General features: G+C 36.6%; 1 long non-coding RNA gene across 2 annotated transcripts in view; it reads left to right on the top strand.

Annotated features, from left to right (window-relative positions):
- LOC138919852 (uncharacterized) overlaps positions 1-27012 on the top strand; it is a 224250-nt gene that overhangs the window by 32376 nt on the left and 164862 nt on the right. The window lies entirely within an intron of this gene.

Below are 27012 nucleotides of genomic sequence, written 5' to 3'. Positions count from 1 at the left end.
CTCATTTCATTCTCTGCTCTGAGGCAAAAGAAAAACTCAACCTTTTTTGGGGCCGGCCCAGTGGTGTAGTGTTAAGTTCTGACACTCTGCTTTGATGGCCCAGGGTTCGCGGGTTCGCAGGTTCGGATTTTGTGTGCAGAACTAGCACCACTCAACAAGCCACCCTGTGGTGGCATCCCATGTAAATAGAGGAAGATTGGCTCAGATGTTAGCTCAGTGACAATCTTCCTCCAGAAAAAAAAAAAAATAAATAAAAGAGGAAGATTGGCAACAGATGTTAGCTCAGGGCAATCTTCCTCACAACAACAACAAAACCTCAAGCCTTTTGCTAAAACATATTTGTATAGTCTGATGGGTCTGGTGCCTTTGTTATTGGTCTAGTCAGGTTTTCTAATTCTTTTGCTATGTGAGGTTGGTCATTTATATTTTCTAATAAATTATTTGTATTTGCAAACTTAGTATAATGTTATACTTGATTCTTGTACAATATTTTAACCCTCTTTGTCTCCATGGTTGCTTTTTCTTCCCCCTCATTTCTTTACTCTTGGGAGTCCTTGCAAGAAGGTTTCTATATTATTAGTATTTTTTAAAAATCAGCATGCTTTCATCTATTATACTTAATTAAAATATTAATTTATATTTTACTTTTATTGTTGCCTCATCCAACTTTCTTCGATAGAACGTTGACTACAGAGCACATGTGATTGGATAGATTTTTTGACACAATGAGAGACTCACATTCTATTGGAGAAGAAGCAAAGAAATATCTGCATCTATTATGTACTTCACGGCTTTAGTTTGGATGTTTTAAAATTTCAGCACTTACATTTTTAAATTCCTTTGATCCTTTTCTGATTCATTTGTCATAGTATCTTGCTCTTAATTTATGGATGCAACATGTTCTCAATTTCCACTGAGAATACTACCATTCTCTCTACTTTCTTGTATCAATCCCGTCTCATTAGAGACAGAACACTTATTGTCTTTATTTGAGCTTCTTCTCAGGATATTGGGTGTCCTCCAATGCCACATTATCTGACAGTAGTGCTAAGTTTTAGAATTGATGGTGTAGATCCTTAAATTGCAGCTGGTATAGACTTCCTCTATAAAGCACTAGCTAAGAGTCTATGTAGCCGTGTCAACAGGTGAATATGCTTACCTCCTTCTCTCTGTTACAAAATCAATTTGCATTGCTACAGCCATATTTTTTAGCTATACTAACACTTTGGTTTTTTGTTTTGCTTTTGTTGGTATTGATTTTCTTCACTGTGGAAAAACCAGACGCTAGTGCTTTGAGAAGCCATTCTTCTCCTGGCTGTGGTTGAGTTGTCAAAGTTCTTTGACTTGCTCCCTGGTGTCTACTTTCTAAACCAACCAAACTTCTGTCTTCTGATGGTGGAATATTAGGAGTGTCTGTGCCTGGCCTGAATTTTGGCTGCCAGTGGTAAGAGTGTAGGGAAGGATTTACTGTAGAAATTAAACTTTCTGGGGATTTTCTTGCTGTGCTGAGTCATTTCATCCTGCGTGTGTTTGTGGCTGAAAGGTAGCTTGAGAACTATTTATCTTTTCTCTCTCTCCTAATACTAATAATAGAAGTCTTCTTTGGCAAAATTCCCACTTTTCTTAGTGACCATCCCAAGCCAAATCCAAGCATGGTGTAAATACTACAATCAAGTACGTCAAGAATGGGATAGCTATTGAAGTTGCTTGTGGTCTTCCATGTGATTTCCCTGTCACTTCTTTCAACACTGTTTTGGGTTGTTTTGTTGAAAAATTTATTATATTTATTCTACAGGGTAACTTTCCTCAGTAATGAGTGATATCCAATTGATATCCAGAAATTCTTCAATTTCTTGTCCATCGATAGTACATGTCTCTGTCTAATGTCTTTGTCTCTTTCCCTTCATTTTTCTTACATGTAATCTTTTGTTGGTGATTAAAATGGTGTGTAGGAAAGAAGAACGTCTAGATCATATCTAAATCAACATGTCACCGTGAAACTGCAATATGAAGTCGGGTTGCTTTAACAATTAATTTGATTTTTCTATATGTGTTCCTTCTTGTAATAATTTCTTTCCAGGGCATTCTAAATTCTTAGATATCACCAATACAGTCTGACAATTTTAATATAATTAAAGCAAAGTATGTCCAAGATCTGTGGGTTCACAGTGATGGAGAGCAAATTGTTAGGCATCTCATTGAAATGGGAAGGATTAATGGTCTTGTTTGTTCTGAAGTATTTTTTTTCCATCTCTGAAAGTGGAATTATATGTAAATACATTCTCTATGTTCCACAGCTCTATACTGGAAGATTCAGGACCGAGAATCCAATTCCTCTAAAAATTAAGCTATATCTCTTCTACCCTTCCAAAACTCTGCTCCATTTTTGTTCCTATCTTTTGTGGCTAGATGTTTTGGTCTAATTTTCTATGTTCGGGTAGCTAAAGTATTATTTAACTATATTTTTCAGATGTGGCAGCTGAGGCTCATAAAATTTAAGTCATTCCCAAAATACCTAGAGAAAAAATGCTAGAATCCAAACTGTCTCCTTCTAATACAGTTGTACTTGTACATAGAATTGCCTCTCTAAATATGAGTGAAAAAAATTTAAACAAATATTTTATCAAGTATCTAATCTTATAATATACTAATATGGCCAGAAGAGACATGTAAAAGTAAATATGATATGAGTCTGAAGAGTTTGCAATTATCTGTTTGAAGAAATAAGCAATGAAGATATAAAATTATCTATATCATTGTGCTCACTGACAGAGATAATAATCGTTATAAACAACCAGAATAAAAACAGAAAGATCCACAGTAAGCCCAGGGTTTTACAGTCAAGATAGTACCTTTACGATGTTACAGAATAGGAGTTGGCTTAGGCATGTTATCCTATAAAGGTTTCCTGGAACCCCCTGCAGAATTTGATCTTTCTAGAAACTGTTTCCTGTCTTGTGTCATTGTGGATGCTTCCTGGGCTCCTGATGGCTCCTTGGCTCCACTTATTGACCATGGCATTTGGCATCTTCCCCACTTGGCTCTGCATTTCTTTGACCCCTGGCTGCCCCTGCCACCCCTGTGACCTGGGTCTTTACCAGGAACTGAACCTGCTGCTCACTTGCTGCTTTTTAGTACTGACTCTGCAAATTCCTCATCTAAATCTGCTTAGCCTGGCAGTAAGTGTCAGTAGGGACATATGTAGGCAAAGCGAATGGGGGGTTGCATAACTTCCCAAACAACTCTTGCCAAATACAGTTCTGGCAGAAATATCCATTTTGATGTGGGTTTGGTGTATAGAAAATGAGTCTTTTGATCAGAGCTCTTAATTTAGTATGACCAAGGTCTGATATGCCATACAGTAAAGGGACCCTAGTTTCGCCTTTCTGAACATGCAACTGCTGTCCAATGCATTGAGTAGAGAGAGACAATTAAAATATAATCTGTATCAAAAGATCTATTGTAGAAACTACAATACAAATGTAGAAGATAACTGAAAAATAGTAGATCTCAAATGGTATCATTCTGGATATAACAATCCATAACAGTGAAGTAGTTACAAAAATTTAAAATTTCCCTGTTGTATTTGTATGGTTCAGGACTACGGATTCAAAATCCCAATGGACACATTGAGCTCTATGTTATTGAAGCTTCTGGGTTAGAATGAAATCTATTTCCTTTCCCTCCCTCCCTCTCTTCCTCCTGCCTTCTCTCTCTTTCTGTCTCTCTTTCTGTTTCACGCTGAATAGATTTACTATAGATAGTAGTTAGGAGGAACTTGATTTCCAACTGTAATCATAGACTAACTATGATCAGTGTCTTTAGAGAAGTGTCTTATGCAACACAAGGTTGCTAAAAAATGGGAGAATTTTGTCTGCTTGTTTCTGAAAGATGATTCTTGAGCAATGTATAGAGGAAAAGATTCTATCTCTCAAACGAAGACTCGTCTTCTATCACAAGTGTCAATCCACCACGAGAAACAAAACATAAAGAGGTCAAGAAGCTTTAGGAACGTTCCAGTTGCTCTTTGTCTTCATCTGTACTTTAAAAAAAGTTTTAGGCATTCTAACAGGTGTACAGTTGCATTTAGTTATGATTTTAATTTGCATTTTCCAAATGACTGATGGTGTTGATCATCTTTTCATGTGCATTTTGCCATCTTCATCTTTTCTCTGGTGTTTATTCCAATCTTTTGCCTAGGTTTTATTAGGCTCTCTTCTTGTTATTGAGTTGTAAGAGTTCTTTATATAATTTGGATACACATCCTTTATAAGATATATGTTTTGCAAATATTTTCTAACAGTCTGTGACTTACCTTTTTGTTTTCTCTACAATATCTTTCAAAGAATGAAAGTTTTATTTTGACTGACTCCAATTTATAAATTTTTTAATGATTGGTGCTCCTCTCCTATCTAAAAAATCTTTGTCTACCCTAAAGTTATATAAATTTCATCCTGTGTTGTCTTTTAGAAGTTTTATAATTTTAGAATTAGATTCCTGAAACATTTCAATCATTTAGAAAACAGTCTTGCAGTTTCTGATAAGTCAAACATATCTTTACCATATGATCTGGCAGTCTCACTTCTAGGTATTTACTCAAAAGAAATGAAAACATATGTCTGTAAAAAGCTCGATGCATGACTGTTTATAGCAGCTTTTTCATAATTTCTAAAAATTGGAAACAGCCCAAATATCCATCAACTGGTGAACAGATAAATCATGGTGCACTTACATAGTGCAGTAAAAGGAAAAAACTACTATTACATGCTACAGCAAGATGCAGGTCAAAAGCAACACACTAAGAGAAAAAGACACAAAAACTACATGGTTTATTATTCCATTTGTATGACATTTTAGAAAAGGCAAAAACTACAGGAAGAGAAATCAAATTAGTTCCCAGGGGCTAAGGCGGGGGGCGGGGGGGGGGGGGGGGGGACAGGAATTGATTACAAAGTGGTGTAAAGGAACTTTTTGGAGAAATTGAAATGATCTATATTTCGTTTTTTTCAGAAGTTATATGACTACTTATGTTGTTCAAAACTCTTAGAACTGTATATCTAAAAAAGGTGAGCTTTATTAAGTGTAACTTATACCTGGAAAAACCTGAATAAATAAAGTTTCTTTCAGAGTTCAAACTTTTACACAATTATTTTCAAAGAAAAAATTTTGAGTCTGTTTATAAATCTTTTCTTCCTAATTTTTCAGCATGAATGAACTAATTTTTCCCAGGAGGTGACAGAACCCAACAATCAATTCTGAGCTCTCGTAGAGGTGCTAATGGGTTATTAGAGAAGTTTTCTCCATTCTTACTATCCTATTGATGTCTATGTCAATGTCTCAGGCTGGAAAAATCAGATACAAGTTAGCCTTTTGCTCCTTACGTATTCCTAATAAGTTATCTGTCTAGTTATTAATGCCTTTGCTATCTTTGAATTAAATTTAGTTTTTCCTTTTTCATTTCCTCTCACTATCCTACTCTGGGCTTTCATACAGTTCATCTTGGACCACTGCATTTGGCTTTCAACTGCTTTTCCTACTCCTAGGCTCTAACTTTTCCAAATCATATAGAATATGATGACCCATTAAATCTTAAAATTCAGACTTTATCAAGTTGCCTAAGACATCATAATTACCTCTTCCAATTGCCTTTAAATGCTTTTGGTAACCGGCTCACTTTGTCTAATGGTTCCAAACAAAATGTTCTCCAAAGAGCAGGTGCTGAAGCATTTTGTTTGGTTTCGTAATTATAATGTATACCTGAATATAAGGTAAGGATTTCTTTTCCCCCAAATTCTCCTCTAACACCAAAGATCTACTTGTGCCCTTATACAGTCTTCCATATATTGGAGTAGTCTCTCAATGACTTTATTTTGAGCAAGAAAATATATTTGAGGAATCAGTAATGACATCAGTAAATGCTGGTTTGGTTGCCCAAGGAGGTCTTCTGGTGGAGTCAAATATGGGGGCTAAGAAATTTAACATGGATTTAGTGAAGGGTGTGGGATCACAGTTGCCAGATTGTATATTGTAAACAAGCCTTTGCAAATGTTTAATTGATTTTATGAATTAAATTTTCTAAGAATCTGTTTGACCATTTTATGTCATTCTTTAAATTTAATTTGGTCAACATTTTCCTTCCATCTTGTTTGGATTTTCTCATTGAGATCTGTCTATCATCATCTATGAATTATCTAATCAACCAAATCAATTGAACATGGCATTGATGTATCATCCATCTGGATTATTTTGACTATCAAGGAAAATGTAATCAATTCGCTTTCTCTATCCATGTTTAGTTTCTTCAACTTCTAGAAGAAATTGGCAACTGCCTTTTTACAGGGTTCAGCGGTAATTGGCAAGAAAGTTGGGTTTATGGCACTCTCAACTCCAGTAAGATTGAAGAATAATCATGCTTGCACTACCTTGTCTCCTCATTAATCTATGGGAATACCTTCATAGAAAAATCAAAGCTTTATGGAAAATTGATGTCATAGGAATCCTTAGTAGTTTGAATTTTCTCAATCTTGTGTGAACATCTAATAGAATTTACTTTTCTTTTATAGTTGTTTTTGCAGCGTGACCATAAAATGTGTAGTACATACTGGATGAAGTTAGCTGAGACTTAGGAGTCTTCAGCATTGGCCCTGGGTCTATTATCCTCTCCTCTGGGTTTCATTGGTCTTCTGTCAAAGGAAGAGGCAGGACTTGAAGTTGTGTGCATTCTTTTCAGGCTTTAATAGTTTGATCACACACAGTTTATAACCACAACAAATACTTAAATAAGCGTGATGTCCTCAAGGCCTGCCATAGTCTCATTTCTTTCACAAAACAAATATTTTGTTATATACAGTTGGCTTAAAAGATGGGTGTCATAGTGAGTTTTTATTGTGGTTTGGAATAGAAAAGATGATGCCAAAACTTTGATTATTTTTTTCCTCTCTGATATAGAGTTTGTAATGAGCTGAGACCTAGCCACATTGCTAGCAAATGTTAATGCAACCAAGTGTAAGTCCTCATATTATCTGATTATAGTAACATTAATAATTGGTTTCATATCAATAAATTTCTCTAGTGAGCAGAAAACAAGCAGAGCTGGAAATGATTTCATGCTTTTGTGACAAATACGTCAGTCAGTAGCCTGGTGATTGTGGGTAGATGCTACCAAATAGCTTTGTGACCAGAAGAGACTTCCTTGTGGGCTTGAGGATCCTGTATTTACACTAACATTCCCAGAGCCCCAATCCCGCAGTGGACCTGAGAGGCAGAGTGTGTGGGCAATGGCTCGTTTTGTTCTCTATGTCTCAGTTTGTGGAAGTTACTACTTTCCCTTCCATACTCAAATATCCTACATTCTTTCCCTTCCATGACTAAATATCTTCTATTCCAACTTTGATTTGCCCTAAGTGGAGGGTTAAGTAACTGCCAATTGGAAGTATGATGCTTCCACTGCTGCAGTAAAATATTTTTAAGTCCATCTGTTTTTCAAACTACAGAAAAATGGCCCAGGTATCTCACTGGATGATAATCATAATTCTCATACATAAAATCATAATTCTCGCACAGAACCTATAAATCTCAAACAGAAGTGGGCTACAGGAAACTCAGATTCTTCCTCCAGTCATTTATTTATTTATTCATTATATCTTTTTCAGATTAATCCAAAGTTGATTGAGGGCCCACCATGTATTAGGCATTGCCATAGAATTCCTGACGATCTGAACACAGTGACCACTTGGTAGAAACTTCTAGGTGCAGAAACGTCGGAAGAGAATTTCCCAATTGTGTCCTGAGTGGTACTGTTGCTGCAAGATCTCCTTGCCCAACACACAGCCCATAATGATGCATCCAAGGCTAGAAGACATTTTGTAAGACAGAAATCTTTGCAACTTTATGCACTTTTCAAGCTTATCTGAGCAAAAAAATCTCCCCCCCCCGCATGTAATCATTAATTTGTAACTTAAATATGTAAAAAAAATCACTATTAATTTCAGCAAAAATCTCTATAGTTATTTATTAATAAACCACATAAAGAAATTGTGTATTGCTTTGCTTAATAAATTGAGAAGAAACTTGAGCTCACTCTGGCAGCTATAGAGAGAGGGAACGAGTGAGGGGAAATAAAGGTGTAAAGAGAGAGAGGGGCTGGGGTAGGGGTTCTAGAAGCGAGAAATTCCCTGTAGTGGGGATGGTTGAGAGGTTTTTAAAGAAAGAGATATGTAAAACTCAATTTTATGTTTTAGGTTCATCTAAGCTTGTATGTAACACCCTTGGTGTTACTTCTTGAATTTTAAATAAAAGCCTATTCCTCAAAACAGCCTTGTGAGAGTGATGTTTGCCAGAAATCAAGATTAAAGGAGACCATGTATGACTTTGGTGGAGGGAAGGTACAGTTGCTAAAGGAAAAATAAAAGTGAGTTAGGAAAATCAGGAGAGACAGAGCTAGAAGCTATAGATAAATAGGAGGAATCTGAGCCATGACCAATCCTTATTATTGGGCCTGTGTCATTTTAATTCTATATTAAAATGTAGAGGTCTTGGAAATGCAGAGGTAACCACCTGGATGGAAAGAGTGAGAAATCCCGAAAGAAATAATTATAAATTTAGAGTGCCCTCTCCCTTGAATCACTGAAGAAATATCATGACCAGACTTCTTTTCCTTTAAGAATTATATTGTCAGAACAATAGTGGGAGGGCAACTGTCAAAAGAAAGAAAGATTATAAGGTGTTTCAAATAAACATAAAACTAAAAAAAAAAATTACCTTTAAAAGTGTCAGAGAACAACGGCAGGATTACCAGGACCTAAAGGAAGAAAAGATATTCCTTGGAGACCACTGGGAAAAAGAAAGAACGTATCTTTCATCCTAACTGCTTTAAAACAAGGATCTAAAGAAGGAGTTCTGGGGAGGAGAGCGGAGAAGATATATGAGGGGCTATTGGTTATTAGGACCATGATTTCAAAGGGATTATAAGAATCGACCCTTGTGTGGGCTCTGGAACCAGACTCCCTGGGTTTGAATCCCTTTTAGTTCATCTTCTCTATCTCTTGATATTCTATTCCAGAAAATAGGGCTAATTGTACTTACTTTATGGGAGTTGTTGAAAGGATTAATGGACTTAATATATGCAAAGTGCTTAGGATAGGGCCTAGCAGAGTGCTCAGTAAACGTTAGTAATTGGTTATGAAAACAATTATTAAAAATACTCCCCCAAAAGCTGCAGGTAAGGAGGCAAAGACGGCATCCATTGAGGAATCTCATTCTAGTGGCTGAACAACCATACAGCTGATGGATATAGGAAGAGACATCAAGAAAATCATTAGAGGAAAGTTCAGGCATTTATTGGTAATTTCCAAGATGACAGAAATGTTATTATGAGAAAAGAATGTTCCATGCTAATAGGAGACAAACCTGGGGAATTTTGAGGGGTTGTGGCTCTGAGGAAAGATAAGATGCACTAAGGGGGCCAAATAGATTGAATTCTGTTGGGTGTTAGATTGTTCATAAACAGCTGCCTTAGGGAAGAATAAAACTTTCAAAGAAGGTAAGAATAAGCATGATGACTTTGAAAAATAGACACTTTTGATAGACTCCAAATTAACTAGCTTCAAAGTTTTTACTGTAAAGAAATTTGCAGAATAAGATAGGAAAAGTCTGTTAGAAGAGCACAAATGAAAGGTGACTCCATACCCAGATTTTAATTCGTGACTAGATCTATCATCATAGAGGCCCCAGAGAAAGGATGTGGAAAACACTCAGAGTGGAGAGACCAAAATGAATGAGGTTGACTAGGAAACTATATTGATGTGCACTATCCAGCTGGCTAGTGTATGGTAACCTAGATACTAACAGACCCAAGATAAATCTTACCCTTGTTTCCTATTTATGTCAGCATTTCCTACAGCTGAAGACCAAGGAAACTTTGAGATTAGTAGGGAAAAGAAAAATATAGAAAAGTTTGTTTTACATTTCTCCACAGCCCTGCTTCTGGGCTGTGAGTGGCCACTACTCTGCTCCCGGAATGCACACAGTTACAAGAGAACACACTACAGAATTTGGTACCCCACTCTGATGCAGTCATCTTCTGAGCTCTGGCTTATATCCTTCATTCAGTGAAGATTCAGCAGATCACCTTTTACTTTCTCTTATTCTTAATGATATCAACAGCAACATGGATGACCATTCAACAACAGTCCTAATGGTGCTTTTCTTCCTTATTTTTAAGCAGCCTTTGTTTTATTGTGGTAAAATATACATAACACAACATTTACTATTGTAACCATTTTAAAATGTATATCTCAGTGGCATTAAATACATTCACATTGCTGTGCAACCATCACCAATACCCGTCTCCAGAATTCTTTGCATCTTGAAAAACCGAAACTCCATACCCATTAAACAAGACCCCCACCAGCCCCTGGGAACCACTACTCTACTTACTTTCTCTGTGAATTTGACTACTCTTGGTACCTCATATAAGTGGGTTCATGTAGTACTTTTCCTTTTTTAACTGGTTCACTTTGTTATCAGAATATCTTTAAGGTTCATCCATGTTGTAGGATGTCAGAATTTCTTTCCTTTTTAAGGCTGAATAATATTCCACTGTATGCATGAACCACATTTTGTTTATCCATTCAGTCGTCAATGGACACTTGGATTGCTTCCACCTGTTAGCTATTGTGAATAATGCTGCCATGAACATGAGTGTAAAAATATTTGTTCAAGTCTCTGATTTCAATTCTTTTGGGTATATACCCAGATGTGGAATTGCTAGATCTTATGGTAATTCTATATTTTATTTTTTGAGTAACAATGATGCTGCATTATTTTAAATTCCTACCTGCAATGCACAAGGGTTCCAATTTATCCATATCCTCGCAAACACATTTTCTTTCTTTCTTCTTTTTCATAACAGCTATCCTAATGAGTGCGAAGTGGTATCTAGTAGATTTGATTCTCATTTTCCTAATGATTAGTGATGTTGAACATCTTTTTTATGTGCTTGTTGGCCATTAGTATACCTTCTTTGGAGAGATGTCTATTCAAGTCCTTTCCCAATTTTTTTAATTTAATTTTTTTATTGCAGTAACATTGGATTATAACATTATATAGCTTTCAGATGTACATCACAATATATTTCAAATTCTGTGTAGATTACATCATGTTCACCATCCAAAAACTAATTATAGTCCATCCCCTCACATGTGAGCGTGATCACCCCTTTTGGCCGCCCCCCCCCCCACTTCCCCTATGATAACCACCAATTCAATCTCTGTTGCTTTGTGTTTGTTTGCCATTTTTATCTTCTACCTATGAGTGAAATCATATGGTATTTGACTTTCTCCCTCTGACTTATTTCACTCAGCTAATACCCTCAAGGTCCATCCATGTTGTCACAAATGGCCAGATTTCATCATATCTTATGGCTGAGTAGTATTCCATTGTTTATGTATACCACATCTTCTTTATCCATTCATCCCTTGATGGGCATCTATGTTGCTTCCAAGTCTTGGCTATTGTGAATAATGCTGCAATGTACATAGGGGTGCACGTATCTTTATGCATTAGTGTTTTCAAGTTCTTTGGATAAATACCAACTCATTTACAATTGCAACAAAAAGAATAAAATACGTAGGAATAAACTTAACCAAAAAGGTGAAAGATCTGTACACCAAAAACTATAAAACATTGTTGAAAGAAATTGAAGAAGACACAAAGAAATGGAAAGATATCCCATGCTCTTGGATTGGAAGAATTAACATATTTAAAATGTCCATACTTCCTAAAGCAATCTATAGATTCAATGCAATCCCTGTTGAAGTTCCAACAACGTTTTTCACAGAAATACAACAAAGAATCCTAAAATTTATATGGAACAACAAAAGACCCTGAATAACCAAAGGACTCCTGAGAAAAAAGAACAAAGCTGGAGGTATCACTCTCCCTGATTTCAAAATATACTACAAAGCCATAGTAACCAAAACAACATCGTACTGGTGCAAAAACAGACACACAGATGAATGGAACACAATTGAGAGCCCAGAAATAAACCCACACAAAATTATTGGACAGCTGATATTCAACAAGGGAGCCAAGAGTATACATTGCAGAAAAGAGAGTCTCTTCAATACATGGTGTTGGGAAAACTGGGACAGCCACATGCAAAAGAATGAAAGTAGATCACTATCTTACACCATGCACAAAAATCAACTCAAAATGGATTAAAGACTTGAATGTAAGACCCAAAACCATGAAACTCCTAGAAGAAAACCTAGGCAGTACATTCTTTAACATCGGTCTTAACAGCATATTTTCAAGTACGATGTCTGACTGGGCAAGGGAAACAAAAGAAAAAATGAATAAATGGGACTACATCAAACTAAAAAGCTGCTGCACGGCAAAGGAAACCATCAACAAAATGAAAAGACAACCTAACAATTGGGAGAAGATATTTACAAACCATATATCAGATAGGGGGTTAATATCTAAAAGATACAAATAACTCATACATCTCAACAACAAAAAAACCCCCAAAACCCAATTAAAAAATGGGCAAAAGATCTGAACGGAGATTTCTTCAAAGAAGATATACGGATGGACAACAGGCATATGAAAAGATATTCAACATCATTAGCTATCAGGGAAATGCAAATCAAAACTTCAGTGAGATATCAACTTACTCTGGTCAGAATAGCTATAATTAACAAGACAGGAAACAAGTGTTGGAGAGGATGTGGAGAGAAGGGAACCCTCACACACTGCTGGTGGGAGTGCAAACTGGTGCAGCCACTATGGAAAGCAGTATGGAATATCCTCAGAAAGTTAAGAATATAGCTACCTTATGATCCAGCTATTCTACTGCTGGATATTTATCCAAAGAACTTTCCCCATTTTTAAGTCAAGTTGTTTTTATTGTTGTTGAGTTGTAGGAGTTCTGTCTATATTCTGGATATCAATCCCTTATCAGTTAAAGATATAATTGAGGTATTATTGACATATAATAAACTATTTATATTTCATTTAAAGTGTACAATTTGATAAAATTTTGACATATGTATACACTTGTTAAATCATTACCACAATCAAGATAATGCACGTATCTATCACTACTGAAAGTGTCCTCCTGCCCCTTGGTACTTTTTCCCACCTCTCCCTGCTTCCCCATCCCTTCATCCCCAGGCAATCACTGATATTTTTATGTCACTATATATATTAGTTGGAATTTTATAGACTATATATATGGAATCATGCAGTAGGTACATTTTTTTGTGTGTGGTGGTGGTTGGGGGGTTCTTTCATTTAGCACAATTATTTTGAGATTGGTCCATGTTGCATGTATCAATAATTTATTCCATTTTATTACCAAAAGGGATTCTGTTGTATGGATTATACCACAATTTGTTAATACATTCACCTGAAGATGGACATTCATTTGACTTGTTTCAGTTTTTGCCAGTGATTAATAAAGTTGCCACAAACATTCAGGTGTAGGTCTTCTTATGGGCATATACTTTTGTTCTTCTTAGGTAAATATGTAAGAGTGGTATGACCAGGTCGTATAGACATGTTGAACTTTATAAGAAGTCAAAAATGTTTTCCAAAGTGATTGTACCATTTCACATTCCCAACATCAGTGTTCAAGATTTCCCGTTTCTCCTTATCCTTCCCAGTGGTTGCTAGAGTCAGTCATTTAAATTTTAGCCATTCAAACTGGTGTGTAGCAGTAGCTCATTGTGGCTTTAATTTGCATTCATGAATGACTAATGATATTAGTATTCTTTTATGTGCTAATTTACATCTCTATATCTTTCTCTTCACTCCTGTCTTTTGAGTACCTCAGTTACACATCTACTAGACAGCAGCTTGCTAGTGTCTGTTTTTGTTTTCAATCTCTTTGTTTCTCTATTTAATTTTGGATAGTATCTATTGCTGTATTTTGATGTACACTAATCCTTTCTTTGGAAATATCGAATCCACTGTAAATTCCATTTCATATCTATATATACATTTAAAAATATTAAATATATTTAATATATATTTAAATTTCAGACCCCGTGGTTTTTACTTTAGAAGTTCTGGGTTTTTTCTTCCACATTTTCCATGTCTCAACTTAACGTGTTTAATCTTTCTTGCATCTTTTAAAACATATGGAACGCAGTCATAGGAACTCCCTTAATGTTTTTGTCTAACTCTATCAAGTATGTGCTATCTGTGCCCATTTCAATTGGTTTATTTTCCTCCTCACTATGGCCCTTATTATCTGCCCTTGCATGTATGGCTATCTGTGATTGGATGTCACTTCACTTTTCCATGTTGACTGCAGGGTATTCTGTAGTCCCATCAATATTCCTGAGCTTTGTTCTAGGAAGTGTTTAACTTATTCGGAAACGGTGGAGCATTTCAGGTTTTGTTTTTAAGCTTTGTTAGCCTAGCTAGACCAGAGCAGCATTTAGTCTATCGCTAATTTTCCTTGCTAACGTATGCTCTACTCAGTGTCTTGTGAAGTATGAGCTTGTCCACGTTGGTTGCTGGGAACGGGATCTATTCCCTTTTGTGAACTCTGAGGATTGTTTATTCCTATATTTCTTAGTGCTATATTTCTTAGTGCTTCTTTCCTGCTTCATGGGTCATTTCTTCACTTACATGTGCTGATCAGTACTCTGCTGCAGACTCAAGAGGGATGTTCTGCAGACATCTCTGGTTCTCAGTTTGTGATTCTCCATGCTGTGGTCTGAAAACTCTCTTCAGGTGGTAACCTAGGGCAATTGTAGAGCTCACTATATTTATTTCTCATGTGTTAGGGCTCACCATCGTTTATTGTCTGATGTTTTATATTTTAAAAGTCCTTGTCTCTTGTTCAGTTTTTGGTTGTGTCAAGTAGTGTGTAAATCCAGTTACTGTTACTCCAGCTCTGTTGGAAGTGGCAGTCTTCTTGAGAGTATTTTGATACCAGCTTTGCCTTTTCCCCCAAGCAGAGCCTGAGACAGGACTTTGGTACAGGTGGTTTATTTGGGAGGTGATCCCAGGAAGCACGAGAAAGTAAGATAGGGTAGAAGGAAATGCCAGTAAAGAATGCTTTGTTGAGCTGGTTACCACCATGTATACTGGAACCTCTGAGGACCTATCCCAGGGATGCACAATACATTGGGGGGACATTTATTTACTGATTCACATCCTCTAGTAAATTGAGGGTTGCCCCTGGACGTATTATAATTTGTAAATTTTTTGAGTTTCATAGTGAGCTGTTATGATTGCAAAAATTCCTGGGCAGCAAAGTGGAGAGATGTGGCAGGCACTTGAGGTGGACTGCCGACAGTGTGCCAGGCAACTGTCCATTGCAGCTTATAGCCGAAATTGTTGGGCTGAGTACATGTGGCAGAAACAATGTTGACGTCTTCTTCACTTCTAGGATTCACTTTCTTCACCTAATATCAGTTCCTCATCTTCACTATTTCTCTTCCTTACTTATTTCAAAATAACATTACTTCAACAACTTTTAGTTTAACTCACTTAAGTCAGTGTGAGCTTTTTAATAAAATCTGAATGTTTTTGCACATAGAAAAGATTAGTTCAGAGCTACTTTGTTTTTTAAATTAATAATCTATTTATTAAATTTCAAGTAAGAAGCTGTAAAGCTCTGATTCATCATTAACTTTTAAGTTCAACTATATATCGCACTATTCTCCTGATAGATCTAATACATTTTAATGATCACATTAAAGGCAATTTTACGAAATAATTCAATATATTTTAATATTTAAAAATAATGTATGATTTTAATGTATTTGATTCTCATTTTAAAGACATCAATTTCCTCAACCAAAATAAAAATAAAATTCCCAAAATAAAATAATTCTTGGAAATCTGATAAGTTAAACTTAAGCCTTGGATGGATGAGTCGTTTTTGTTTTTTAAGATCTATTTTGTTTGGTAAATCTAGTGGAATTTCAAATTAAAATTATGAGTCTAAAACAATTACTCATTTAGACATCTTAAAGTGAAATTACAAACTAATCTGCTACTGCAATAGGCAAAATTCTTTTAAAAATTACATAAACTTAAAACGTAAAATCTGTGAAGATTACCCTCTAACATAGAAATATAACTACTAAGGGTTTGGCTAACTCTGTCATTTGATACTTAATTTTAAAACCTTAAAAGTTAAAAATGATTAATCACTAGGGAATCAATTATGCCATTTCAAGAGAATTTTAGATTCAATTTCCAAGCTAAATTTTTTTGGCTTCATGGCTCAGTTGGCTGAGCTTGCATGGCAACTGGATATCTGGACAAGATTTGAGAATTTAAAATTGCAGTTTTTATCCATGTTCCCACCTGCCTCGCAGAGTCCCTTTCATTTCATAGTTGCTCTGTAAATGGGGAGCTCTCTTACCCCATCTCTCCTGTATTAAACATACACATCCCTACATCTCTAATCTGTTGAAATACCCAGTTAGGTTTCTTCAATCATCCATATGAGTTTTTAATTTTATTAGTTTACACAGTTGGAACATTAATTTCTCCCTTCCAAAATTTTTTGTGTGTCTACTGTGCATCAGTCATTGTTACAGGCATTTGGGGACATTGTTGAACAAGACATAAAATCCTTGCCTTGTAGAACATACACATTAGCAGAAGGAAAGAGACACTAAATGACAAGGTGACCAAGTAAGTAAAATGTTTAATAGGCACACATAAATAAATTATTTGGTATGTTAAGAGGGGATAAATGTTAATGGATAAAGAAAAAATAGAGCAAGATAAAGGATTGTGAGTTCTATGAAGAAGAGATTTTCAGGATGCAAAATTATATAACATGGTCAGGAAGGGTCTCCTTAGCAGATGATACTGAGGAAGGGTTTGAAGTAGTTGAAGGAGTTAAGTAAGTGAATATTAAGAGAAGAGTGGTCCAGGCAGTGGGTACAGATAGAGCCAATGACCTAAGTCTAAAGCATGCCTGTTGTTTTTGATGGACAGAGATGATTGTGAGTGACTAAAAATGTACCAGGGGAGAGATGAGGTCAAAAAGCTAAAAGGACCTTAGAGGTGATTTTGTAAGGACTATGTTTTTATGTCCCAAGATGTGAGGAACCATTGCTGAGTTTTGACTAGAACAATGACAATGATCAGACTTTGGTTTCTTAGAAATCCCTGTGGCTTCTGAATAGACAGAGAATAGAATATGAATGGCTGGCAAGGCAAAAGCAGGGAGACATGCTAGGAATCTATGGCAGTTATCCAGACAAGAAAGAATGATTGCAAAGTGCAGAAGGGAAGCAGTGGACATGGTGGGAATTATGGATATATTTTGATCATTAAGTCCACAGAATTTCCTTTTAGATTGAATGTGGGATGTGAGAGAAGGGAAGGAGTCAAGATGGCACCAAGTGTTTTTGGCTTGAGAAAATGGAAAATTGGATTGCCATTAAGTAGGACTGGGAGTACCTAGATTACAATTTAGTACATGTTCAGTATGAGCTTCCTATAGGACATGCAAATGAAGATGTCAAATCAACAGTTGGATATATTTCTGGAGTTCAGGAAAGAGATCTGGACCGGAGCTACAAATTCTGGAAAGTTAGCATATGGATGGCATTTTAATCCACAAGATTTTATGGCTTCGAGAAGAAATTAAGAGGGTCAAAGACAGATACATGGAGAAATCCAACATAGAGTGGTTAGGGAGAGGAAGACAAATAAGCAAAAGATACCCTTCCCAAGCCAACAATGATATAGGAAGAAAACCAAAAAGTTTTGGTATCCTGGAAGCCAAGTAAAGGAAGTTTGTCTAGGAGAAAGGAATGATCATCTGGGCCAAATGATGCTAATAGTCTCGTAAGATATGGGCCAAGTAAGTGGGGACAAACTGACTTGGATTTAGACATGTGGAGGACCTTGACAACCTTTATGAGAGCAATTTCAGTGAACTGATGTAGGTGAAAACCTTATTGGAGGCGGCAAAAGTAAAAGAAGAGAAGACATGGAGACAGTAAATATAGAAACTTACAGAAACGTTTGCTGTAAAAGAGAGATGAAATGTAGTAAATGGCAGAGGTGTGTGGTCAACAGCAGATTTACTTAAAGTGAGAAACAATGTAGTGTGTTTGTATGCTGATGGGAATTAACTGATATAGAGGAAAAGCAATTGATTACATAAGATTGAGAACACAGAATTGCTGATCTGATACCATGTCTCTGAGTATACAAGAGAATACAGGTTCAATGAGCAAGCGTGGGGATCAGCATTAGATAGGAGCATGGATAGTTCATCTATAGAATAGACTAGAAGGAAGAATGCAGGGTTTCGATGTTGATCAATGCGTGGAAGAGGTGGTGCAAGTGGTGCAAGTTTGTGAGTGTTTCTGTTTCTTTACTGAAGTTGGAATCAAGGTTATTCTTATGGACTGAATGTTTGTGTTCCCCCAAAATCCATATGTTGAAGTCCTAACCTTCAATGTGATAGTGTTTAGAGATGAGGCCTTTGGGAGTTAATTAAGGTTAATGAGGCCAATAAATAAATAAGGTCGTAAGGGTGGGTTCTAATATGATAGGAAGAGTGGCCTTATAAGAAGAGGAGAGAGCGAGATTTCTCTCTATCCCTCCATGCATGGATAAAGAGGTCATGTGAGCACTCAGCAAGATGACAACCTCCTACAAACCATGAAAAGAGACCTCAGAATGAAACCTACTTTGCTGGCACCTTGATCTTGTACCACCCTCCAGAACTGTGAGAAATAAATTTCCGCTGCTTACGCCATCCAGTCTATGGTATTTTGTTATGGCAGCCCCAGCAGACTAATGCAGTTATCAACTGAGAGTGAGGTTGAGGGAGATGACATGGGTTTAAAGAGAAAGGAGAAAAATTGTCTATTATTCTAGGAGAGAAAAGGGTATATTGATGAGAGGTGTCTAGTGTGACTGTCTGTAGCATTAAAGACTCACTGAGGTTTGTGCTCATGAGTTTAAAAGGAGACTAGTTAGTGTGGTTTTCTTTTTTCCTTCAGGCACACAGCTGCATGGGTGCTTGCCAGAAATGGGTGTAAAGTTGTGTCTATCCAGGACTATCGTTTTGCCAGGTGAGAAATCAAAGTGAGAAAAGGGAAAGAAAGGGAGGAGAGAGTAGCTAGAGTGGGATGATTACAATGATTAACCATGGAATATAAACTGGTTAGGTGGGAGCATGGGGGTATCAACAGAAGGAGAGACAGCAACAAGTGACAGAATCAAAGATTTGGAGGTTCTATCAGAGACAAAGGACGGATAGTGGTGGGATGGCGGAAGGAGGGAGGGAAAGATAAAAAAAAAGTTGTGATAAGTGAATTGGGATGCCCATAATGGGATTATGGTGAGACTGAAGTTTTTTTTGTAGTGACAAAATCTAGACCAAAACCATAAAAATGAGTTGTTGACGTAGGTTGATAGATAAAATCATTAAGCCAAGAAATGAAGAAGAGAAAGTGTTGGAAGGAAAATCTGCACTTACATTTACAGATTTGATACTGGAATGAGTGACAAGGACCCAGGAGGCAAAATCATTGAGGAGTGAAGGGGAATAATGGGAGTCAGTAGAAACAGAAAACAATAGGGGCAGTGGGCAGTAAAATCAGATGATGTTAGAATCAAAACAGAGAAATTTTTGGGAGGAGGGGCAGAGAATGGTCTGAGAGTTGCAACGAGCCTTGGGAGAAAAAAATAGTTCCTACTCTAGAGGATGGAAAAGGAAACAATGTCTTTAGAACAAAAATCAAGGATTTGCATAAAGCAAAGAGAACATTTAGAGAATAGATTAAGGATATCAGGTGTACTGTTGATAATGGACCACCGACTCCAGAGGACATAGTGGAAGGGCTTTAGGAGCTGGGGAGACATGGGAAGAGGGAGTCCTGTGCAGGTGATGTATAGAGTTCTGGATGGAACTTTAGAGCCCAGGAGAGGAAAAGTGGTCTGCCAGCTAGGGAATTTGGAGCAACTGACACAAAGAGAAATGGACAGTTATTGAGATGCATCCAGGTAGATTCAAGGCAAGCAGTAGGGGTGAAGCTGAGGATGGGCAGGGATATGGAGGGGTGAGATCCTGGGCCCCCTCCTGTCCTGTGATAATGAAAGTTGAAGGCAGTATGTACACTTCATCTAACGCTTGACCCCAGTTAGGAGAGACATGATCTTACCTGGGCATCTACTTTGTTGCTTGATTGACCCGAGCGCATCTGTGAAAGCTGGTGTTACATCATCCGTAAGTCCCCTTCCGCTCTGATGAGGGCAAAACGCACCCAAAGCCTAGTGAGAGCTACGCGCTTATTCTTGCCCTAGAAGAGGGGCTCGCTACTGCAATTTTTATTTCCCTTCATCTAGACTGTACTCTACATCACTGGTCTCCAAGAAGTATGAAAACATCCATTTCTATTTTTCGTTATGTTACATTTACAAGTTTTGTGTTTACTCATTTTATCCATAGGACCATATAGATTTATAAGGTTCACAAAGATCATTCACGTTTTTCACTCTTCAGAAGCACTGACTTTTGCCTTTTTAGTTTACTATTTTGCGATTTATTGACCTTTTGTCAGAATGGAGAAAGGGGATTTTAGGAATCTTACTGTTCCTTAAAAAATATTTTTCAACCACCTTCTAGTTTTAGTTCCTGTTTTTTCCTTACTTCTATAAATTCCTGATGCCTCAAACTTCTTAGACTTTTCGGAACTTCGAAGCATTAATCAGGATGTTTTCTAGTGAATTTTCACACTGCCATCTTAGATTTAATTTCTCTTAGTTCTGCTAAGTCATGTTCCCCTTGTCCTTGTACTTTTCATCTTCCAGCATTTCATTGCTGTGATTTCCTCTCCAATTATCTTTGTGGCTTTTAAAATTATGCTTTAAGGCTTTTAAAATTGTTATATTTTCAATGCTATTTGTTGGGGTTTGGGGCAAAAGCTAAAGTAAATGTGTGTATTAAATACTATTACTTTACCTGGAAGTATATGATTATTTTATATGATTAATCTTATTTTATAGGCTTAAGCTTATTAATATTGATGGTGTATAACGATATAACTTATACTTGAAAGCACATATATTTTGTAGATAGGTTGCACAAGACTGATTTGGGAGATCAATACTCACACTGGCCAGAGTGTTCTTTCTAATTTAATAAATATATGTTGATTGAAAATAGTCTCAGACATTCAGCAGAGCTTGCAGGTTTCCTAGTAAATATAGCATGGTCATTTGAAGCATTAATTCCTATATATTTAAGAGCAGACATAAATCTTTTTATGAGGAAAAGCTATATAAGTTCAGTGGGTGAACATCAAAACAGTGGGACATCTATCCGTTTGAATCACTGGACGATTGAGTAATTCCAGATAGGAAACACTGGGATGCTCTTTTGCAGTAAGAAATAAACAATTCTAATGATGCAGCTTTAGTGATGAGAGAAAGATCGACTGGAATACAGATTCTATTCCCACTCCCAGGTGTAGAAACTTTATGATGCGGTACTCATTTCATAGCTTTGAGACCTAGATGCAGCATAACGATTTCTGTGACAATAGGGTGCCACCAACACAGTCTCATGAAACTGTGTACGTAGAAAAAACCCATAAAAACATTTAGGCCTATGTATAGGAAGCAGATCAGTTTTTACTCTTGAGAGCCCTTTGATTCAGCCTTAACCTGGATACTTGAAACAGATGGGTACAGGAAACAGATGGAGTGTTTTATTCGGGCCTAAACTTTATGCTGTTGCAAAATGAAGATTTATCATTTAAAAACATTCCTTTAAATTTTGTAATTGAGTAAGACGAGATCAAATAAATCCCAATCTTGGTCATTTCTTGTGAGTCCTCGTCCTATATTCACATTAAGATGCAATGACGTTTGAAACATCCTCTTTTTTAAACCAGCAATCATTATTTAAATACATTTCAACAGTGTAGACGGCGTAAGCTAGCAAAAACAAAATGAATGAGCCGAGAGTGTAGCAGGGGACATTTCACTGTATACCTCATGAAAGGCCCTGGCAGTGCATTAAAAAGTAAAATACTTTAACTGCAATTTACTTAAGACTGCTGTTTCCTCCATTCTGCGTCCTCTCTGTCGCCCTTCCCCTCAGGTGGGTGGTTCGGCTGCTTTGGGGATTCAGCTAAGGGGAGGTAGAGATGTGGATGCTGTTGGTTTCTTTTCCATGGGATACATCTGAGTGGTTTACGGTCACTTTCACATGTAGTTCAATTATTGTCACCTTTTTCAACAGAGCATTTCCTTTCCAGTACTGGAAATACCTGGGTTGTAAAGGAGAAGCACATTTTAAAATGAGTTATGGACTGAAAGTTTGAAGCCCTAACACCCAATGTGATACCATTTGGAGGTCAGGCCTTGGGGAGATAATTAGGTTTCTAAGACTCATGAGGGTGGGGCCCTGATGATAGGATTAGTGCCCTTATAACAAGAGGAAGAGAGACCAGGGCTTTCTCTCTCTCCTTCCCACTATGTGAAGCTATAACAAGAAGGAAGCTGTCTGCAAGCCAGGAAGAGGGCCCTCACCAAGAACTTGACCATGCTGGCAACTCGATCTGAACTTCTCAGCCTCCATAACGGTGAGAAATAAATGTCTGTTATTTAAAGCATTCATTCTACCATATTTTGTTATGGCAGCCCAAGCAGACAGAGACAAAATGTACAGTCAGAAGCAAATCATTGGAAAATAAGTTTAATGATCAGATGTATAAAACTTAAGTACAAGATTTAGTTCTCACTAAACTTGTTTTCTTCAAAAATGGACTAAACAATGCAGCAATTACAATTGTAAACTCACCCACTTTTCCTTTTGATGGAAATCATCTAAAATACATTTTATCAGAATTCTGTTGTTTTTAGGACACAAACATGTGGTTGTACCACAAAGAGCAAAACTGTCCATGTATGGAGTCATATATTTCATATATCGTAACATATCAGATTTGAGTGGATCTGATGCATTATGTCCTGCTGAAGGCTGTTCATTATGAAACTGTGCAAGATTGTCATCAACATAGCAAAATGTGTTAAAAAAAATTCCTACCTATTTCATCAATAAGTCAATGTGTGCTGTCTGACTTTGTTACACAGTTGTGTAGCTCAACCTCAATCAGCGACAATTTAATCTGAGAACACTTAGAGAAAATTTTCAAAAGAAGTTTAAGACCATGACTTTTATATAAATATAAAAATGAACATGTGTTAAGGATTTTAGTTAACTCATTAATTAGGAAACTGGGAAGATGTTAAATCAGCTCAACAGGAAATGCAAAGAACATATTTATAAATCTGGAGTATTGACATGGGTGTGCAACTGGAGATAAAACTAGCTTCATTGACAGTGGGGCAGAGAAATCGACTGAATCAGTACTTTGCTTGTCTATAGACAAGAATTAGTGTACATTTCTATTAATTATCTACAATTTGCAGTGTGGTAAGACAGCTCCCAAAGAATCAGAATAAGATAACACAGAAGGGTGTTCTCTCTGCCAGAGGTGGGCAAACTTTCTGTAAAGACCTAGGTAGTAAATATTTTAGGCTTTGTGGGACATACCTAGCTGTGTTGTAAGTACTCAAGGCAGCTATTGTTGCTGTAAAGTAACCACAGATAATATACAAACAAATGGATGTGGCTATTTTCCTTTATTTGCAGAAGCTGTTGGTGGGCTGGATTTGGCCAGAAGGTTGTTTGCCACCTCCTGTTCTAGCCCATGCATAGTTGTCTATGAAAGCACGTCTTTCCCCCTTTGCCACTTTAATCCAAGTTCAAAGCTTGAGAATTCTTGACTGCTCAGATGATTCAAAACTAAATTGCAACTTTGGGAGAGAGCTGGTTTCATTGCAATTCACACTTACTCTGAAATTTCATCTTTTGAATCTGTGCATCAAGAAAGGAGATTAATTAGAATTCCCACCCAAACATTTTAAATCTCAGGTAGATCCTGGACTTTAAGGTTTTCACCTTGGTCCTACATCACCAGCAGAGCTCATTTATGTCTCAGGGCTTTTCTCTCATAATTAAAAAGACATCCTCAGGGCAAAAAAAAAAGTTTTGAATTCTAGCCTTGTATTTCTTTGTTCTTTTCTTCTTCTAAGTTTTGGCCTGGTAAAGACACTGGTAATTTATGCCATAATTGATATGTACCCAGAATCTAGAATGAATGACAAATAATTAAGAAAATATAATGCAATAGAAAAATTAGCAATGACATGAATTCGTTGAAGCCGGAAGTCCTCATGGCCAATAAACTTTGATGGTCAATAAACAAATGAAGAAATGCATGACCTCTTTGTATGCTATTAAGGGAAATTAAAACACAATGAGAAATAACTTCATGCCCTTACAAATAGCAGAAAGTAACATCTCTTCTGTTCACTACTCATTGGCCAGGACTAGTCACATGGTCTCACCTAAACCTAAGTGGGGCAGAAATGCCTGGAGAGCAGAGAGACCAGATACATTTGGTGAATGGTGAAAGTGGCTATTGCTGCTGCTATCAACACCATGGCCAGCAATTTGATAATGTCCATTGAAGTTAAGGGTGTGCATGCCCAAGATTTGGCATTTTCCCTTCTAGGAATTAATTGGAGGTACTTTTGCACATGCGTGAAAGGAGACACATACAAAAACATTCTTAGAAGCATTGCTTGCAATAGAAAAAAGTGCATATCAAAGGCAAAAGAGACAAAATTATCTTGGTATATTCATACAATGGAATGTTTTATAGTCATTAAAATGAGTGATCTAGAGATCCATATATCAACATAGATAATTTTTAAAAACGCACAATGAATAGGGAAAAAACCTAGCTACACAATGTTATATAAAATGAACTCTCGTATGAGAATTTATAAAATACTGAAAGCAATATTATATATTGTTTAAGGGTGGCTATCTATGGCTAATGTCATGAGTACATGGTCAGAACGTATGCATGCCATCTTTAACAAGATGAGTCATCTCTGCAGAAAAAGGTATGGGTTTGATATCATACAAAGGAATACAAAGGAGGCATTAACTCCTTAATGGTCCTTTAAAGTCACAAAGCAGATAGGGCAAAATATTCAATATGGATGGCGCATATATGGGCATTTAGAATAATACCTTTTTCATTTTCTGTTTAACACTTTTCTAATAAAAAAATAACATAGAGGGATGGAAAGAGTGGTGGGGTGAGCCTGAAGGGTCCTGCCACTGAAAGTTTTTCTAAATCATCCATGCATATTTGAAACTGGACTTTCACATATAACCATATTTCACAGGATAAGGTGGAAGTTTTAAATTACCGTTAAGTAAAATTGATGCTCAGGATGATGGGATATATTCTTGTTTCCTCCAGTTTTTCAGTCACTCTAGAATGTACTTAGTTTGGTTTGGCCTTGCGCTTGGATCCACAATAATCTTCCCTCCTCTCAACTCTTATGACAGTTCCTATGTGAGGTATCTGTTTTGACAAAAATTCTCACTGCCTTATACAAATACCTTGAGCAGTTTTGTTCATAGTATTTGTGTCTGTGTTGAGAATACAAACTCCCAGAGGCCTGTGAGTATTCCCTACCATACTTAGGAAAGCGTCTACCATGGTCCTAAATTTATGACTGAATTCTCTTAATATCCCTTATCACATTCAGAGGTTTTACGTAATCATCACCTCACTGATCGAGTGAATATAACCAGTGTGTGTGTGTGTGTGTGTGTGTGTTTGTATGAACACTTGGCGGGACTGGAACAAGGACAGAAATCCTTGGATTTCGTGTGCTCTCTTAAGTTAGGGGTGATGGAAGCACCCAACCAATAATTATATATGTGTGTCTTGTAGATATATTTTTGCTATAACACAGCATGTGTGTTTCTAAAAGACAAATCTCATGTTCTACAAAATCTTGGTATTAAAATTAAGGAGCTTGTGCCAAAAAACAGGGTCAAAAGTAGACCATTAACATCATATGCAGGTGTCGCTAGTCCACTATGAAAAATACTCCTAATAAAAATACTAGTAAAGCTAATCAGAGGTTGACTTTATAGCGAATAAATAAGTACTTCAGTATATATTGGGCTTAAATGAAACAAACTAAGTATGACACTAGCTTGACAGAAAGGCTGAGATTGCTGGGTTATGGAGAGAAACCGAAAATGCACACAGACGAAGAGAACCTGGGCCACAGTCCTTCCAAGACAGAGCTCATGGCTCACCGGAGTCCAAGAAAAGGCCATGAGGTAAGTAGGAATCACATAGAGTACTAGATTTTTCCATGACTGGCTGCATCCAGCAGCAGTAGCAGATTTCGAGTTTAGTTGACATTCCAAGGGAGTTTACAAAGCATGCTTTTCTTATTTTATTAGTTTTATGTCTTTTGCTATCAAAGTAGTTTAAGACATTCTTATGGCTATTTTTTCTTTTTTCTTAAGCCTGGGTGCTTTTAGTTTCTTGCCATATCTGAACTTCAGGGATTTCGTCGGTATATAATGCCTACTGAAATGCAGCGAATCTCTAGATTTGCTTCTGTGTGGCTGCCCACAAGTTAATGTATTCTAACTTTTGTTTTGATAAAAGTAGAGTAAAGAGAATTTTACATATATTTATGCGGTTACATTTTTTTCTAGTAATGGATTTGTAAATAATACCTATTTTAGATAGTAAAACAAGGTTAGCACTATGTTAATAGTTACACAATAAATTCGAAAGACGAGTGGATTATAAAGTAGCTTTGATAAGTAAATGCTAAGTTTATCTTTCTATTTGATACCAAATTTGTTTCTAATTGATTTCTTAACAAGGAAGTTATTATTCATTAAGATTCATCAAATTCATTTTATCCAAATCTCCTAGGCTGACAAAGTAATGGATTTCTGCTCATATGGTGATTGATGATTGATGCTAGTCATTGAATGTCTTTCCCCAAAGTTATACTATAGAGACTCAACTTTGGATAATAATCAGCCATAGCTATAGTAGATTTTCACTTTATAATTTGGGTTGCTCCACTGAGCAGACTGAG

This window comes from Equus caballus, chromosome 21 (assembly GCF_041296265.1).
Source record: "Equus caballus isolate H_3958 breed thoroughbred chromosome 21, TB-T2T, whole genome shotgun sequence".
Classification (NCBI taxonomy): Eukaryota; Metazoa; Chordata; class Mammalia; order Perissodactyla; family Equidae; genus Equus; species Equus caballus.
Note: the sequence above shows the minus strand (reverse complement) of the source record. Positions and strands in the feature narration are given on the sequence as shown.